Here is a 14282-nt window from a genome sequence, read left to right on the forward strand (position 1 = left end):
AAACGACGCCATTACACTAAACCAAAATCTACGAGAAACAGGTAGCAGTTAAAATTACTGTTTAATATTCTTACCTTCATACCATGAAACTATATGATATGTTGATTGTTCAACTAGCTCATGAATAACCCTAAAATAAAAGTTGAAAGTGTCTTGCAGAACTTAAGTTTCATTTGAAAATATATACTCCTGGAAATTGAAATAAGAACACCGTGAATTCATTGTCCCAGGAAGGGGAAACTTTATTGACACATTCCTGGGGTCAGATACATCACATGATCACACTGACAGAACCACAGGCACATAGACACAGGCAACAGAGCATGCACAATGTCGGAACTAGTACAGTGTATATCCACCTTTCGCAGCAATGCAGGCTGCTATTCTCCCATGGAGACGATCGTAGAGATGCTGGATGTAGTCCTGTGGAACGGCTTCCCATGCCATTTCCACCTGGCGCCTCAGTTGGACCAGCGTTCGTGCTGGACGTGCAGACCGCGTGAGACGACGCTTCATCCAGTCCCAAACATGCTCAATGGGGGACACATCCGGAGATCTTGCTGGCCAGGGTAGTTGACTTACACCTTCTAGAGCACGTTGGGTGGCACGGGATACATGCGGACGTGCATTGTCCTGTTGGAACAGCAAGTTCCCTTGCCGGTCTAGGAATGGTAGAACGATGGGTTCGATGACGGTTTGGATGTACCGTGCACTATTCAGTGTCCCCTCGACGATCACCAGTGGTGTACGGCCAGTGTAGGAGATCGCTCCCCACACCATGATGCCGGGTGTCGGCCCTGTGTGCCTCGGTCGTATGCAGTCCTGACTGTGGCGCTCACCTGCACGGCGCCAAACACGCATACGACCATCATTGGCACCAAGGCAGAAGCGACTCTCATCGCTGAAGACGACACGTCTCCATTCGTCCCTCCATTCACGCCTGTCGCGACACCACTGGAGGCGGGCTGCACGATGTTGGGGCGTGAGCGGAAGACGGCATAACGGTGTGCGGGACCGTAGCCCACCTTCATGGAGACGGTTGCGAATGGTCCTCGCCGATACCGCAGGAGCAACAGTGTCCTTAATTTGCTGGGAAGTGGCGGTGCGGTCCCCTACGGCACTGCGTAGGATCCTACGGTCTTGGCGTGCATCCGTGCGTCGCTGCGGTCCGGTCCCAGGTCGACGGGCACGTGCACCTTCCGCCGACCACTGGCGACAACATCGATGTACTGTGGAGACCTCACGCCCCACGTGTTGAGCAATTCGGCGGTACGTCCACCCGGCCTCCCGCATGCCCACTATACGCCCTCGCTCAAAGTCCGTCAACTGCACATACGGTTCACGTCCACGCTGTCGCGGCATGCTACCAGTGTTAAAGACTGCGATGGAGCTCCGTATGCCACGGCAAACTGGCTGACACTGACGGCGGCGGTGCACAAATGCTGCGCAGCTAGCGCCATTCGACGGCCAACACCGCGGTTCCTGGTGTGTCCGCTGTGCCGTGCGTGTGATCATTGCTTGTACAGCCCTCTCGCAGTGTCCGGAGCAAGTATGGTGGGTCTGACACACCGGTGTCAATGTGTTCTTTTTTCCATTTCCAGGAGTGTATATATATATTCACAAAACACAGTGGAAAGCAACCTTCTCATCCGACACGTACGTGGTTTCTGAGTATCGATCTGTTCCCCCTCCACTCCCGTTCCCACTTGCAAGCGTCTTCACGTTTGGAAGTTATTGGGCCTGTATCAACTTGGGCCTGCATCAACTAGACCCACCGAGCGAGCTGACGCAGTGGCTAGCACACTGGACTCGCATTCGGGAGGGCGACAGTTCAATCCCGCGTCCAGCCATCCTGATTTAGGTTTTCCGTGATTTCTCTAAATCGCTTCAGGCAAATGCCAGGATGGTTCCATTGAAAGGGTACGGCCGACTTTCTTCCCAGTTCTTCAGTAATCCGACGAGACCGATGACCTCGCTGTCTGGTCTCCTCCCCCAAACAACCCAATCCCCAACCCAAACTAGACCCGGTCTCCCCTACAAACCATCGGCGTGAATGTAAATAATCAGGGTCACAGTTCTCAGTCACAGGTAGAATGATCACCAGAGTGCGTTGTTGTTCGTGTTTTCGTATTGTTACGAGGATTAATGTGGTATCCAAGTTAAATGTTGAGTGATCACTGTGAATGACGCAGAGATGCCGGGTATACGTATAATTCAGTGCTTTCGGCACCCGACAGTGTTTGAATGAGGGCTCGCTGTGGATCTCCACAATTATGGATCGCCGTATTGTGCACAAAGAACGCAGCAACCACAACACATTAGCGCCTGCGATCCGAGAAAATCTAATGGACTGTGTGCAACATTCTGTATCATCCCGCGCCTGGTCAGAGACTAGCAATAGCTGAACTAGGGAATTATTGCCCCTGCTGTAGGCTGCCTTTGACATCCAACACACACCTGTGTCTGGACTGGTGCCATGATCGGGGTGCATAGACCCAAGCACGACTCACGACCCGCCCTCACAGCTCTAATTCCGCCAGTACCTCGTCTCCTACCTTCCAGGCTGTGATAGGCGGATCGTGCGTGAGTCATGCTTGGGAAGCTCAGTTGGACGGACCGCTTCGTGGTTGTGTGGTCAAGGCGTTGGACTACCATGCGGGAGATCCTTGTTCAGATTATCCTGATGCCCAATTTTAATGCCGCGCGGAATTAGCCGAGCGGTCTCAGGCGCTGCAGTCATGGACTGTGCGGCTGATCCCGGCGGAGGTTCGAGTCCTCCCTCGGGCATGGGTGTGTGTGTTTTTGACCTTAGGATAATTTAGGTTAAGTAGTGTGTAAGCTTAGGGACCGATGACCTTAGCAGTTAAGTCCCATAAGATGTCACACACATTTGAACATTTTGCGGGCACGGTAGCTCAGCGTGCTCGGTCAGAGGCTTAGCTACCCTCTGTAATGAAAAAAACTAAGTGAATGGATCAATAAAGGAAATGAACGGGTGTCATCGGACGTCCGCCCCGAACAAATTCACCGAAGAATGTAGAACAAAAAGAGATCTAAAAACAATTAAAAAAAATTGGTAGAGCACTTGCCCGCGAAAGGCAAAGATTCCGATTACTAGCCTCTATCCGGCACATAGTTTTAATCTGCCAGGAAGTTTCATATCAGCGCACACTCTGCTGCAGAGTGAAAATCTCATTTTGGATACCCAGATCTGTTCCAGGCAATACGTGCGTGGGGCTAGTTTTGACATCGACTCCAGCCCAGAGCCAGTATTCAGTATTTCCTCACAAATGTGGGATAGCTTACCTCACGAGAGGATACAACAGTTTTATGACATCCTTCCCAAACGATTCAATGTAATGCAACCAGTCCAGGGGGTTTTAAAGTCATAATGATAATTTAACTCGTATTGCCGAGTTCTTTTCCAAATTTGACTGGATTTAGCAATTGATGAAATAATATCACATACTCTGCTAGCATGTAGTTGAAATGGTTCAAATGGCTCTGAGCACGATGCGACTTAACATCTGATGTCATCAGTTCCCTAGAACTTAGAACTAATTAAACCTAACTAACCTAAGGCCATCGCACACATCCATGCCCGAGGCAGGATTGGAACCTCCGACCGTAGCGGTCGCTCGGCTCCAGACTGTAGCGCCTAGAACCGCACGGCCACTCCGGCCGGCAGCATGTGGTGTTTCCTTTCCTTCCCGCATTCCCTCCTGGGTGTTCCATAGTTCTCTGGGGGCACAGTGTACATCGGTGAATATCCTCCACCGATTTATTAGGACTTTATGAAAATAATTGACCAGTTGCCTTCTAAATTCTCGCTCCAGTAACGAACGTCGAATGAAGGGAAAGGTGTAGATATAATGTAAGGAGTGATCAAAAAGTTTACAATCGAAGACTGTACAATCCAGGAACTATACGCCCATCAGGTGAAATCGCCGTGAGTACCGAGGCAATCATCCCACCGGCACACCAGGTTAAACACACCAGTTTGGTAAAATACAGTGATCTGCAGTGTGAAGGGGTCCGTAACTGCCTGTTGCGCATCCTCATTGGAAAGGAATCCTCGACCCTTCAACACTTTTATAAGACAGGATGCAGGATAATGGTATGGAGAAAAATCAGGACTGCAAGGCTGGTGCACAAATATCTCTCACTTGAGTTGACGTAACGTCTGAGTCAAGACATTTGCGGTGTGGGAACGTGCGTTAACATGAAGTAATGACACTCCTTGTCGCTAACTTCCCGGACGTTTCGACTTAATTGTACTGCATTGTGCAGTACTGCTCAACAGTGATGGAGACACTACGTTCCTTGAAATCAGTCAAATGACTGAGGCTGGTCTCCCAGACTGACCGGAGCTTTGGGTCGAATCACGACTCCATTCCAAAACAGAGGTTTTGGACTGACATGCTGCGCTGTACACATTTTTCATTCTCCGATGGCTCCCTACCAGTGACTGTACTTTCGCAGCCTAGAAAAGAATAGCGTCAAATTGGTCCTGTTTGGACGCATTGGGTAATAACGTCACCATATTTCACGTTTCGCATTTACCAGACGCACGTCAGAAAGACACGAAAGCCACATTAATCCCTTGCCTACATGCTGGTGCTTACATACCGGAATCGGAGTCAGGCTACGTTACACATACGCTGCAGTAATGCCCTCAACCGGAAACTGTTTGATCACTCGTTATATTACAGGCGAAGGAATCAGGAAGGGAAGGATAAGGAATAATCTGAATAAGAGAAAATAGGACACGCGTGCCGAGGGTTCTGTACAAATTTAATTATGTATCCCTGGAATGAAGAATTTATACAATTTCTGTCTGTTAGTGTCCGCAGCTCGTGGTCGTGCGGTAGCGTTCTCGCTTCCCACGCCCGGGTTCCCGGGTTCGATTCCCGGCGGGGTCAGGGATTTTCTCTGCCTCGTGATGACTGGGTGTTGTGTGCTGTCCTTAGGTTAGTTAGGTTTAAGTAGTTCTAAGTTCTAAGGGACTGATGACCATAGATGTTAAGTCCCTTAGTGCTCAGAGCCATTTGAACCATTTGATTTGTCTGTTAGTGATACCGATATTTACCGAGGGTTCTGTACAAATTTAATTATGTATCCCTGGAATCGAGAATTTATACAATTTCTGTCTGTTTGTGACACCGATATTGACAAGATAACTAAATATGTTACATGAATTACCGTATCTTTTGACTGTATTGACATAGAAGCTAAACATTTTTGTATCCCAAAGGGGTTGCCGATATTGGTAAGTGACATAAATTTCAACTGCATAAGTGTACACGTTCCTGAGAAAAAAAAGGGTTCTTAACAGACGGGCAGTCAGTTGTTTGTAATAATTGCAAGTTGACAATTAGCAGATTTTTTTCTTTACTCGATCTGAGAAACCTTGCTTCTTGTCAACTTTCATGATTCCGGGTCAGCAGGAAGTACCCTATAGGTTTTGATGAGTGAGTTTAAGTGCATCAAAATTTGCGACTTAAATGGCCAGACCGTTTCTGAATTGGCTTAGAAGAATGTTTTACATCGAAAAGAGGCCGTAGAGATTAGTATGTGGCATAAATTAAATTGATACGTCTACCTGTTCCTGAGAAGAAGGATTCTTAATTGAGATACGGACAGACAGACAGAAAAGAAATATTCATGTGGTATAATTACAAATCACGATGAACATTAACAGAAGCAAAACGACGATAATGGAATGTAGTCGAGTTAAATCCGGTGATGCTGAGGGAATTAGACTAGGAAATGCGACACTAAAGTAGTAGATGGGATTTACTATATGGAAGGCAAAATAACCGGCCGGAGGGGCCGAGCGGTTCTAGGCGCTACTGTCTGGTGCGGCGCGGCCGCTATGGTCGCAGCAGGTTCGAATCCAGCCTCGGGCATGGATGTGTGTGATGTCCTTAGGTTAGTTAGGTTTAAGTAGTTATAAGTTCTAGGGGACTGATGACCTCAGAAGTTAAGTCCCATAGTGCTCAGAGCCATTTGAAGGCAAAATAACTGATGATGGTCGAAGTAGGGAGGCTGTGGCAAAGAAAACGTTATGAAGACGAGACATTTGTTAACATCGAGTATAGGTTTAATCATCCGGAAGTCGTTTCTGAAAGTATTTATATGGAGTGCAACCATGTATGGAAATGAAATATGGACGATAAATAGTTTAGACAAGAAGGGAATAGAAGCTTTCGAAATGTGGTGCTACAGAAGAATGCTGAAGATTAGATGGGTATATCACGAAACTAACAAGGAGATACTGAATAGGATTGAGAAGAAGAGGAATTTGTGGCACAACCTGACTAGAAGAAGGGACCGGTCCATAGACAATTTCTGAGGCATCAAGCGGACACCAATTTAGTATTGGAGGGAAGCGTGGAGATGAATACAGTAAACAGATTCAGAAGGATGTAGGTTGCATTAGTTACTCGGTGATAAAGAGGCTTGCACAGGACTGAGTAGCATGGAGAGCTGCACCAAACCAGTCTCTGGACTGAAGACCACAACAACAAATACAAATCAACAGTTTTCGCATCTTTTTCCTTTAGCTGTACGGTGAAACTTGGCTTCTGGCAAAAATTCACGATTCCAGGTCAAGTGAAAGTACCCTACTGGTTTTGATGAGTGAGCTTTCGAGTATAAAAATATGTGACATAAATATGTGACATTTATTGACTGCGTTGACTTAGAAGCTTCAAGTGTTTACACCGCAGTACTAACACATTATTGACGTTGTATTGTATTGGATGTTAACCGGGGACCTAGAAACGACGGAGAGGCTCCGTCCCCGCCGCAGCCGCAGTGGTCCACAACCCCACGACGACTACCGCAGTCCACCCCTCCGCCGCCCCACACGGAACCACTCTTTCAGGGTTATTGTGCAATTCGGGCCCCGGTGGACCGCCCCCCCCCCCCCCCCCCCCGTCCAGCCGCCCAGGGAACGTCTCACACCAGACGAATGTAGCCCCTACATTTGCGTTGTAGAGTAATGGTGGTGTACGCGTACGTGGAGAACTTGGCGCAGCAATCGCCGACATAGTGTAGCTGAGGCGCAATAGGGGGAACCTGCCCGCATTCGTCAAGGCAGATGGAAAACCGGGTGGGCATCATAGACCTTACTACGCAGCATAAATTTCAACTTGATACATCAACCCATTCCTGGGGAAAACGGTTTTTAACAGTCGGAGAGACAGACAGATAGACAGACAGGAGGACGAACGACAAAGTGATCCTATAAGCGTTCTGATGTAGGTACAGGCCCCTAAAAATTCTGAAATCCTTCAATTCTGAATTTTGGATATCATTTACAGACTAAACCATCATTTATTAACAGTCAAGAAATGGGACGAGGGATTCTGTTCTTTCGACAGGAAAATGTTTCTGTGAAGCAATGATGGGACTTATCTTGTTATTTCATAACGGTAGGTTACCCCCACAACACGTTACTGAATCGTGAATAGAAGACTTAAGAGAACAGACTGGCTGTGAAAGAGAAATTAATAAGATGAGGGAGCAGTGGTCATACAAAATAGCATAACAGTGCTGAAAAGTTTCCAGTGCATGTCGGTTACCACGTGATCACCGCCATTGGGTGATACATAGGGATGAACATCCCCGGAAACATAGCTTTAACGCCCTATAGAGGACCGCTGCAAATAAGGTCCAAATGTCAGTTTTAATAGTGGTTTTAGTTTGAAAATGTGGTGGCCTGTTCCACAAAGACGTTTTATTCACACTAAAGCAGCACGTGGAAGCCTTCGCGTCCATTATGTTCAATGTGTAAGCAAGGAACTGTTGCCATTTTTCTCGAGAATGTGTTCACCGAATTCTCCTTATAACCCTTCATCTACACAAGCTGCTGACCGAACAACAGCAGATACAAGACACCTACGTAGTGAATTAATATTCTGCTGACAAATTAAGATACCACAATTAGTTTGTAGTGTTAGTAAGGTATGGACCTTTTCCATACATAACATGCGCGGTTACTAACGGAAAAATAAGAAAAGTGTTACTTTGAAGGCTGGCTCCATGATGACATTTTACATAATTATAAAATATTTTAAGTTCAATAATCACCACTCAAGTTACATCCTACCTAATGATTAACAATAAATTTAAGAACTTTTCTTCTATACTACACTCGGAACAAGTGTTTAGCTACATATTCGTCAATGGAACGTAAAGGGTTATCCTGAAGAACGGTTTTAGATGCTATATAGCGACCAGTTTTTAATTATACGTCGCTCTTCTTGCACAGTCTCACGCTTTTTGCAAGAAGTGAGTTCAATCACAGACGAGCACTGACAAAAGAAAATGAATGAGATAGCGAGGGTCAGGGTGAAAAATATGTTGAGGAGCACAAATATTTTGCTGTATGGACACTGCATAATCTTCTCCTACTTCGAAAGATTTGGTTTCAAGGCACCGCAATCGAAGGCAATTAATGACAGCAAATTGTGAATTATTTGTTGCTATGACATCTCTTGCTTACTTAAAACTGACTGTCGTACAACATTAAAGTAATCATAGGCGAGTATTTTTAATCAAGCAGACGGGTTCTATAAGGACAATGGGAGAGTAAAATAGAAACAAAAAGAAAAAAACAAAGAAAAGACTCAGGACAAAACTGTTTATGGTCCCACTTAACCAATGGAGAACTTCATTGTGAGACTGCAGTCACCGGTTGCAAGAGGTCACAATTCAGATAACTCCCACTCAGCGCTGCTTCTGAAAAGGTAATTTGCAATGGTTTTTCTTCGATCAATAAGAGTTCATTGTTCTTTCTTTTCAAATGGTCCTTCCTACATTTCTGCCACCATTAAACGTGTTTCATTACTTACAGCTTCACATATTCAGATTTGAGGCCATATTCATGAGCACATAGACCTATAAGTGCGACAACAGCCTGTCGTGCTAACTCATTAATTACGAGATTTAACGCCGTACGGCAACCGATTAAGGGCTTCGCCGTGACCTCGCGTTGTTTTTCAAAGGGGCTGTCGGTGACACGGTATCTTTCCACAGTCCAATTATTTAACGCAGCATCTACCAACTATGGGCTTCATCAAGATAAGTAACACAAAACACGGCTGGAAATTCCTCTCGCAGAGCGAACGTTCATTAACCCTGCTTTGTCCCTGTTTAACGAACGCTACGTAATTTTAGAGCTACATTCGCAGAGCGCCTTTTGGTGCTGAAAAGGAATTAATTACATGCCGACAGTTACAGTTCAAAAGGGAGGCAAATATTATAGCGCGAATCACTTTAAAATTAAACCCGCTATCAGCAGCGGAAATTTCTCTGAAATGGACTATGCAAGATAGAGCACCGGAAAATGTCTCAGCCATTATCCTGAGACTGTTTAGATACCGACAATATGCCTCTGTCTCAAAACTTACATCTGTTAGAATTTTACGTATATATATTCTTAAGATAAAGCGAAACGACTAAATGAACTTATCAGTTATTGTTGGTTACTTCAGTAGACAAGAAATGATGAGTCTTAAACCTTCCGGTTTAGCAGCAGTCACAATGAATACAGATTTTAACAAGTGACGGCTATATTGCAACGTTCATTCGCGCCAGCTACACAATTTAGTATTTAAATTTGTTATTGGAATTCATGTTTATTTATTCTTATTTGCGTCTGTTAACTTGTTGCGTTAGAAATTCTTTGTATGGTGACCTTCGCTCTTACCTCGTGGCTAAAACTGTATGTTCTGAGTGTTGTTTTTAGCAGAATATGTACTCCTAAACACTAAAAAGGTGCATCTGTGATTCATTTTATTCAAAGTCTAGTATTAAACGTGCTTCATGCTTGCGGTTAATAGATTTTCGAATCTGTTAATAGACTTAATCGCACGCGTTGTATATTTTATCATACAGGACTGAGCATAATGAAGCTCTAACTGAGCTTGATCGTAACAAATAAGAAATCAAAACCCAATATATTATTGCATTTGTTGTATAATGTTTATATCTTGTACATGAAACCTTTTTAATTAAACTACATTTCAAAGATAGAAGTATTGCAGTATTACAAAAGAAATACTACCACCATACCTTGAATCTTGTAATATAGTTATCAAGCTGATACACTTGCTTCCCTTTCTATCTAATCAGTCTGTTTGGTTAAATGTCACTCTCTACGGTATTTAAGTATTTTTCTTTCATTACTGTGTACTTAATACTCAAAACACAAGCGGTAATTACTTTGTTTTGACTCATCCCAATTTCCTTGTACCCTCCTACCAGATTGTTACAATAGCAGGTCTCTTTATACGCTTCTTTCCTCTCTCATACACTATTGTACTTTTTTACTTCACACTTCATCGGACCATTGACCCTTTTTTTATCATTCTCGTTCCGATGTCAGTTTTTGACGGTAATAGATATCCTTCATTACGAGAAATTCCTTCGCCTCGCGATACCATAGAAAGGGGAATTTGAATTGAATATACACAGCGGTAGAAAAACATTACAAACCAAAAAATAATTAATGTAGTGTAATGAAATTTCGGGATATATTACTCTAGATGAAATATTTAATTGATTAACGTTGCAAGATCACAGGTTAATGTAAGTGCGAGATAATGCAATGAAAATGTGAAGTGCTGGTACATTAACAACCATCCATTGAGTACATTCTAATCTGTAAACTCCGGACCTATCACAAATCAATTTCCGTGCCTGTTCAATATTAAGTAATTGATGTCGTATATTGGCACCCCCAGTGAAAACTGCACGTGCGTTTTTTACGCCGAAAAATCTTGGCTAGGTTATAAGACATGTCGCCTAGGAAAGGAAGGGTGATTTACTTTACCTATGTTTTAGGGAGTTCAATTGTAGACAAAAATGGAGGTGGTTTACTATACATATGTTTTGGAGAGTTCGAATGTAGACGAAAATAAAGGTGATGTTGACCCCTTCCCTTCCCTAGGCAACATGTCACGATTTGCACAAGCTTTTTGGCATAAAAACGCACATATAGCTTTCACTGGTGACCATCATACGATAACAACTTTTTAATAACCGTCAGGCACAGAAACGAATTTGTGATAAATGAGGGGTTTACAGATTAGAATATACATATATTGGAAATACGCGAATACTATCTAAAACCAGGTTTGTCAGAGGGGCCAGTCATGATGCATGTTGCGCTCCCGCTCCATGAAGCTTTGCTGTGTAACTGTTCCTTTGTTATTCTTTTCTTAGCTGCCGAAGGACAAACACTGTTAGACATCTTTCTAGGAATGAGGAATATATATGGGTCAACATCCACCCTTGTGGAACTGGCTGATATGGGATGCTCCTGTTCCATGCTAACGCACATTCCCATATCGCACATGTCGTAACGAAGAAGTTACGTCTACTCAAGTCGGAGATACTCGGTCCCCGTCCAATACTCCTGATCCATCCCCATGCGACTGAAACGCCTTTGATCCCTAAAAAAGGTATTGAATGGTCGATTACACCAAGCAGTTACTGACTTCATCGCGCAACAGGGCACAGTGTTTTACCAAACGGGTTTCTTTAACATGGTTCGTCGGTGGGACGACTGCACAACGCTCACGCTGATATTCACTTCTGGACTGTTCGGTCTTCGAACGGAAACTTTCTGATCGCCTGTGTACATTATGACAAATGGCATCATAAAATCTGGCACGAGGTAAGTAATGTCGCTCATGTATCGGAATTGAGCTCAGCTATCAGACTGCATATGGATTAGACTTACTGACAGCGAAGAGAGAAAATGACGTGCTGATGACGTAATCAGCGTCTTCAGGAAGCACATCCCGCAAGTGCAGTTGACTCAGAATTAGAGCATCCCTCTCGTATCAGATAGTTATCAGTATTTCAGTTAGTCTCGAAGGAATCGTTAATCGGTGAAGAGCGCATTTAGAGTTTGACTTGCTCGTAATAGACTTTACTTCTCACTGGAGAAAGTAAGTACGTCTACGCCATGCTCGCTGCTTGCGTCCTTTACGTTTTCCATTGTAAGTGACTACCTTGATGATGACCACAAGGATGTGGTACAGTGTAGCTTGTGTACGTGTAATACTGTTTTAACATCGTGAAGTGAGTTTTCTTATAGTAAATGCAGTACTCCTAATGTTACAAAATTTGACTGAGTCCTCTCGTGACAAGAAATCCTTCATAGGAATGCATATTCATGAGCAAATATTGGCTGTCTTGCCTATAAATATTATAGTATACCGACGTCTCTATCTCGTCACTTAGAATTTGGAGGAAAGAGTTGCTCCATCTTCGTTGTTGACAGTGATGGCTCGAACAGGAGTATACGTCGATCTTGAGAAGTAGATGCGACAGCATCATGAAATAAGTTGTCTCTACACGGTATTTGGTTATGTACTTTGTTTTAGTCAAATAATACTTTTTCTATGAACCTTTTGGTTCAAATGGCTCTGAGCACTATGGGACTTAACATCGGAGGTCATTAGTCCCCTAGAACTTAGAACTACTTAAACCCAACTAACCTAAGTACATCACACACATCCATGCGCGAGTCAGTATTCGAACCTGCGACCGTAGCGGTCACGCGGTTCGAGACTGAAGTACCTAGAACAGCTCAGCCACAACGGCCGTCCTCTGACCCTTTTCTCCCAAATTTTCTCCACGTACTATAACTGTGTAAAAAGAGAGAGCGAATTATACAGAGTAAGGTTAGCAAGAGAGGGAATCCTGATCAGCCGATGACGCCTCCACTGCACGGTGAGTCGCATTCTTATTAGAAAAAATGTTCAAATGTGTGTGAATTCCTGTGGGACCAAATTGCTGAGGCAATCGGTCCCTAGGCTTATCCACTTCTTAAACTAACTTATGCTACGAACAACACACACACCCATTCCCGAGGGAGGACTCGAACCTTTGTGGAGAGGGGCCGTGCATTCCATGACATAGCGCCCTAAACCGCGCGGCTACTCAGCGTGGCAGCAACCTCAGCAGTGGAGGCAGAACTCGTAGCTTTCTGAATCCCGTGAATGAACTAAGTACGCTTGCGAAATCTAAGATGATTCGCGTACATAAGTTTAGTGATCAATAAAAAAAATTCTTGGAAAAGCACCAACCACGCTCCAAGTGCTACAAAGAATTGTCTGTCTGCATATGGAAGATTACGGAATGAACCATTAAATTATCTTGTTACTTTATTATTTGCCGACGTTTGTTGTGGAATGTGCTACGACATCATTGATTTGTACACTGCTCACATGGGATTCAAATACTATTCTCACATAACCACACTGAAGATCTGTATTAATGAAACCAGTCTCCCTCGGTGGCTGTGTACCGATTTCATTGGTGAAGATAATATTCGCTTGGATATGGCATCTCACATATGCAGCGAAAATTAGGGCTGCACTATGCGATAAGACAGTTCGGGGTTAACTAAACGACGTGGGTGGCTCCCTGTTGTCAAGTAAAAGTTACATATTATATGCCTAAAGTCACAGGCTCCCCAAGCACGCAACTTTATTGGTAACCACCTTACACATTTTATAAAGTATTCAGAAATGTGGCTACAGGAAATTTTTTACGTCTTCCTTGGCTAACGAACACGGTATTACTAGGCTGGAGACTGCTACCGAATTGTCCCAGTCTTGACGACAGCAACAATTTGTACTTATATTCAATTTATGGGATACTCCTTCTGCTACGAATTTCTTTCAGTTTTTTTTTTCCTTTCCTTACGTCCTCTGGCTGTTACCGAGGTATTATAGAGAGGTACTAAACGTAAGTAACCACCTAATTAAACTAACAGAACTTTCCCTGTAATATAGCAACGAATAGAAATCCGCCATTGATTTACCTACGACTGAGCCTAGGTGTTCTCAGAGCAGTGTTTGTTATGGCCAAAGTCGCTATACATTACCCGTCAACCAGTTTTTCTTGCGGTGTCACAAGACATCTGACACAATTGCGCATGTCTGTTGCGCTGACAGGAGCATCAGTACCTCAAATCTTCAAGGCCATTTCAGGAATCATGACATCAATGTAATCACAGGACAAGGTCACAAAGGGGAGCAGGGAGCAGGGAGCAGGAAGCAAGGAGCCAACCTGTCATGTGGTCACACCTAAATGGTCTTGAATAGGCATCAGACACACTTTCCATTCGGTAGTGGGCTACAGCCTAATACTGTGTTCCTTGGCCAAGAAACACGTAGAAAATTTCCTGTAGTCACATTTCTGGATCCTTTATAAAGTCTGCATGAGGGCTTATGACTTTATGTATATAATATATC

The sequence above is a fragment of the Schistocerca nitens genome, chromosome 2, assembly GCF_023898315.1.
Source record: "Schistocerca nitens isolate TAMUIC-IGC-003100 chromosome 2, iqSchNite1.1, whole genome shotgun sequence".
NCBI lineage: Eukaryota > Metazoa > Arthropoda > Insecta > Orthoptera > Acrididae > Schistocerca > Schistocerca nitens.